This window comes from Benincasa hispida, chromosome 11 (assembly GCF_027475165.1).
Source record: "Benincasa hispida cultivar pf3 chromosome 11, pf3_genome.v1.1, whole genome shotgun sequence".
Taxonomy (NCBI): Eukaryota; Viridiplantae; Streptophyta; class Magnoliopsida; order Cucurbitales; family Cucurbitaceae; genus Benincasa; species Benincasa hispida.
This window is the reverse complement of record NC_143488.1, coordinates 3995751-4002115: the sequence shown is the minus strand read 5'-3', so window position 1 is coordinate 4002115 and position 6365 is coordinate 3995751.

The window sequence follows — 6365 nt, the reverse complement described above, 5'->3', positions numbered from 1 at the left end:
GATCGCAGTATCAAATCTTATATTCCAAGATCAAGATGCTTGTTTCAGTCCATAAATTGACCGATTAAGCTTGCAAACTTTTTGCTCTTGATCTTGTTCATTGCTAATGATCAAGTATACTCTAAAAAATAATTAATCAATAAATAAATTATTTAATTATAAATTATATCTCCTATAAAATACAATTTTTCCTAAAACCAAAATTTGAACATTTTAAATTCTTACTTCACCCAGTTCTTCAATTTTGTCCATATTAAACTAGCAAGAAGACCCGATGGACCTTCAGATCATGGGCTCCAACAATCCGAGACTAACCGATCAAACTCTTTAACCTAGTTAATCAACATTCGTTAACATATAAGCATCAATAATTTTCTCTCTGCATAATAACGATTTTGAACTGATTTTAAATAATGTGGAGTTGTAATCACTTACTGATTTGAAATCTTGTAGCCTCAAGTGCATCCACTCATAACGAGCTTTAGGAAGAATAATTGTTTTTTTTTAATGATCATACCTCTCTTTCAATTTTTTCCACAAGATATGGGGATCTACCGCAAGGTGTTTTATAAGCGATCGTCTAGAATTACTCAGCGATCGTGTAGAGACTGTAAGCGATCGTATAGAGTTTTGTAAACCATCGTTTAGAGTTTGATAAGCGATCGTCTGGTCTCTGTTTACCAGATTTCATAGTCATCTAGAAAGGCAGTCTTGACATCCATTTACCAGATTTCATAGTCATAATATGAGGCAATGGACAGAGAATCCGAATAGACTTTAACATGGCAACAGGTGAGAAAGTTTTCTCATAGTTGACTCCCTCAACTTGGGTGTAACTACAAAGGTAAAACAGTAAATTTGACCCAGCCGTAGTTACGAGCATTTTATGAAGTGTCGACTTACTGTTCATTGGTTATATCCAATGGACACATAAATATATCCGCAGTGCAAAGAGTGCTACTATCAACTTTTAGTGGAGTGACCGACAATAAATGACATTCAGATCTTTAAAGATCGAAAGAACAAAACACTAGCCCTGTCTCGGGCATCGTACATTGACAAGATGCTCGTCAAATTTTCGATGCAGAACTCCAAGAGAGGTTTACTCCCTTTCGGGCATGAAGTTATTTTATCTAAGGAACAGTGTCCTAGGACACCTCAAGAAGTTGAGAAAATGAGACGGATCCCTTATGCAACAGCTATCTTATAGAAACTCTCCACGATTGTCTAGTCTCTCCAAGTTGTAGTTTAGTAAATCCAATTTACTTGACAGTCACCGTGAGTAATTTTCGAGAATGGAAATCTCAATCTAACATTACTAAATTTAGGAAAACATTTTTCTTTTTATCTCACGGTTACCATGAAACCACCAATAACCTCTCACTCAATTGGTTATTAGAGAAAAAGATATAGTTATCCAATAATTAATATTATTATAAAAATATATGATAACCAACTTACCATATCACTTATATCGTGGTTATTGATGATAGCTTCTATCACTGATAACATACTAACAGAGATAACTTGTGTCATTGATAGCTCTAAAAAAGAGCTATAATTCCTAGCTTAATTTAGGCTCATTGATGAATTTTTTATGTTAATTATGCTATTTTGTAGGTATTGAGCACCAAAAAGGTAGAACCGAGTAGTCTCTAATTGAACATTAGTTATATAAATAACATTCAAATCGCTCTTTTAATCTCTCAATAACAAAATTTTAACTTTAAATATATATATATATATATATATATATATATACAAGAATCTACCTAACGAGCTTAACTAAAAAGATCAAAATCAAGCTAAGAAGAGATTTTCTCAACAAAAACAACAAATCGTCGTATATGTTATATTATATAATATAAACTATAGGTTATTCTCTCAATTAACATATAATTTTTAATATGAATCAAATTCAAATTAAATTTAACCTATAGTATTTATATGAATCACATTCATATAATTAATATTTGAGCTCCATTGTCTAGTGATCTCTCATTGTCGCTTATCACCTAACGATCTCGCTATCGCTCATTGTGTATCTTTCGCTGTCGCTCATCTGTAGTATTGACCCCATCGTCTTAACGCATCACGCCCATCATCTAGCGCGTCTGCTTATCGATAGGCTTACGCTTATCGTGTAGCACTTCGCCTATCACCTAGCCAATGCCCATCGTCTAGTCTTTCACCCATCATCTAGTGCTCACGCTTATCGTGTAGCGCCATCGCCTAATGTTTGTGTCTATCGCCTAGCGCTCGCGCCTAACGCATCGTCTAGCGCCCAAGCTCATCGTTTAGCGCTATCATCTAGTGCTATTGTCTAGCACATCGTTTAGCATCACATGTAGCTACATGATCGTCCGCACGTGCAACACTTTAATGCAGAGAGTGGGTTGATGGAGTTACAATAACTCCCTCCCTAATTATTTGAATTTCAAAAAAAAAAAGAAAAAGAAAAAGAAATTTCAAATTTTCAAAATTCAAATTTTTTTTAATTTTAATTAATAATATATATGTGTGTGTGTATATATTACTAATTTAATGAAAATAATCATAAATAACTTTTATCTCTCCTTTAAAACATAGTTGTTGGAATAGCTTAGTTGGTCAGAGTGTGTGACTATTAACCACAAGGACAAAGTTTCAAGCCCTCCTTCTTTTAGTGTGTTTTCTATTATTCTTTTCGTTTGTATTATTTCCATAAATTTATTATAAGAAATGTGTAGACCCTACTCCGCTTCCATAAAATTTTGGTTAATAAATAACACTCACCCTTGTTATTGGGTTGGCCCGGTCGTGTTCATACCTTTTTACTGAAAACCCACCAAAACTAAAAACTCTTAATTCAAATTTCCCAAGGCTAACGGCTTTGTATCGCTCATAAACTAAAAACTCTTTAGAATCCATCATTTTGGCTTGCAAACGATTTCACTGTCACCGATAAATCAAATCTGATCAGTAAATCTTTCAATCTGTGCCTGAAAATGTCTTACACTAATTGGTAATAGTGCTTTGAAAAACTATCATATAATACTGAAAATAAAGAAGGAATGGAAGAAAATAGGGCCTCTCCTCGGCCTCCATCGTAATTTAGCATGTCCCCATTAATTTTCGCCATCCCCTCTGACCTAAATCGGAAGAATTACATTTATAGAAAAAGGGACAGCATCGCAACGCTATGCGGTAACTCTGATGTGGCTAGTCTCGAGCATAAGGAACAGTGGATAAAAGTCATGGACATTGAAATGGAGTCTATGTACTTCAACTCTGTTTGAGAACTTGTAGATCAACCATATGGGGTTAAACCTATAGATTGCAAATGGATCTACAAAATAGAATGAGACCAACTGGCAAGGTGCAAACCTATAAAGCCAGATTCGTGGAAAAAGGTTTTACCCAAAGAGAAGAGGTTGATTATGAAGAAACTTTTTCTCCTATTGCCATGATAAAATCAATTAGAATACTTTTATCCATTGCCACATATTATGACTATGAAATATGACAAATGGAAATTTTGTGGGCTATTTATGTCTAAAAGGAAGTCTTCTGAATCTCTCACTAATGATTATGCTGATACCATGCATTAAATTCCATGTCCTATCGCAGTGTCTGGTTCGTGTCAAAAGTCCATTGGCTTTGTCGCAAACCTTACACTTCAGCTACCAACTTGATCTTTTTTATTTGACCTCCATCGCTCATGCGTCAATTGCATTTAATATCATGTATCGTCTTATCGCATAGGCTACGTGACTCCAAGTTGGAGGCCGAGAGTTGGGACGCAATCCCATGTTCTATCATATAGTTCTGAAATTTGAGGTCCATATACTCTCCACCACAATCAAATCGTAGTGTATTTATCTTCTTACCTAACAAGTTTTCAACTTCAACCTAAGTGTTTTGAGAACTCCTGCCTTTAAGGGCAGTCCTTTGATTAGTATGGGTGAGAGTGACCAGATTGCCAACTCAACATGCTTATCTTTTTGGGGACTTGTCTAATTTGGGAACTGGAAACTCAGTTACATAAGATGGAATTTACTTATTCCCCATATTGGGATTCCAGATTGTGTTCTTATGGAAACTTTCTATAATGGCCTAAACAGAGTGACGCAAGCAGTCGTAGAAGCCTCAGCAGTGGGAGGTTTTATAGATAAGGTTAGACCGAGAGCAGCCAATTCGACCGGTTTTCTCAAGGCCCAATCCGGTTCAGCCTCAAAGTGTATTTGGCTTATCCGGTTCAGACTTTGATGGTCCGGTTCAAGACGTTTGGGTTCGGTTTATAAAATAAATGTTAATGCAACCTAATTTTTTAAAAAATATAATCAACGATGAACTAACAACGTGGAGTAAATTTAAGATATATTGAAAGTACATAAACTAAAACATCAATAGAATAATATTTTTATTATTTGAATGCCGACAATAATAAAACGTAACCAATAATTAAAAAAAAAAAAAAACCCTCTTTCTCTCACTTCTCTCTCCTCTATCTCATTTTCAATCTTATCCTCGCCCCTTCTTCAGCACCGCATCCAACATCATTGCAGATTTGATGACAGTCTGTTAAAGTATTTAATAAGACTTGAATCAAACTTGTTTAATCATCAAAAGCAAATGTTATTTTTTAGCAAATTAAACAAACCACTTAGTTAAAATCAGTAGCCGATTTTCTAAGTTAATGAATCCCTAGGTAGAACATTAAATGGGATGGGGTGTATGATATTTCACTTTACGTCTACACGTTTCTCCCTAAAAGTTCACTCTTCTTCTTCTTCTTCTCTTCATTGCTTTTATTCCTTCTCGTGCCCTCAACATTGGCGTCCAAGTTCTCGATGCCTCCATAACTATGGTTATTCTAATTCCCACTCTCTTCTTCTTCTCTTTCATTTCTTTAATTTGATATTTTCTTAATTGGTTTCTTCATTTGTAGAGTGAAGATTGCAGTAGAAAATGCAAATCGGAATTTTTATATTTAAGTTTAGTAAGTTGTACTTTGTTAGTTCAATTATATGTGGAGGTGGAAGATTCCAATTACCTCCAACCATTGAATCAATGTGCATGTAGATTATATATATATGGAAATTAAGGAAATTAAAATAACCACATTTGTAGGTATTACTTGTTTTACTATCAACTGAGAATCACTTAATATTAAAAGATTGTAAACACATATTTCCTTTGTAATCCTTAATCCTATGAGAAGAGCCTCATTCTCAACTTCATTATTGGAATTTTGAAAATTAAGTGCATACTCAAAAGTTCTCCTTAAGGGGATTGATACCAGAACACAAGCGTACGTATCGAAATAATAAAATCCCAATTAACATCGGGTTTCATTTTGGGAAGGAAAGGAATTTAATAAAATAAAGTAGAATAAGGAAAAGAATAAAATAAAAGTATATTCTATTTCCTTTTAAGTTTATTATTATTATTATTATTATTATTATTATTATTATTATTATTATTATTATTATTATTATTATATAAAACAAAATCCCTTTTCTTCTTCTTCCTCACCCATGCCCCCCCCCCCCCATGTTTTCTTTTTCCCCTTACCGTTCACATGCCCTAGCAGCCGCCTCAACTCCTGCCATTCAGACCAAGCCACACGTTTTCATCGACTCAGTAGCTTCTTGGAATACGAATTTTTTTGGTAGTTTATGATCCCTCATGTGGTCTTCCTCTAAGAATGTAGCGTTTGTCGATACAAATACCTTGGATTTTTAGGGTCGTAGAACAAACCACCTCTCGTTTCCTTAGGGTAACCAACAAATTGGCATAACCTTGAACGAGGTTTCAATTTCTTAGGATTTGTCACTAGCACATGTGCAGGACAACCTTAGATTTTGAAGAAACGCAAACTAGGTTTACGCCCCTCCATAACTCGCAAGAAAATGCTACCAAGTGAACGAGGATTGAGCAACGAGTCATCAAGCATCGAGTAACGAGTTTCTGGCAGTGGGCGTGGGGTTGATGCCCTAAAGTCTCGTGTCCTGTAGTTTGTAAACAGTTTGTACGAACGCTTGTGATGTATAATATATGATATTTACTTCACTTCTTGATTTTTCTCAGTTGAATATTTTATTTTCTTTACTACAACCGATTGAATTTTTCTGAAAAATTCGGGTAGAAGAAGGTGTTCTTCATTTGGGTTACTACAGTGAGCATTCTCCAAGTTCCCTTTGATTCCAGCTTATTTTGAGTCCCACACTCAATCTAAAGTATTTAGATTTTATAGCAGCTTTCCAAATAGGGATGAGAAAGCATCGGTCGTATTTGTTGGTCCAACTCAATTTAGAGTGTTTAGACAGGGCTAACCGTTTGTTCTTACGATCCCTGAACCTTCCGGCACGAAAATGTGCGAA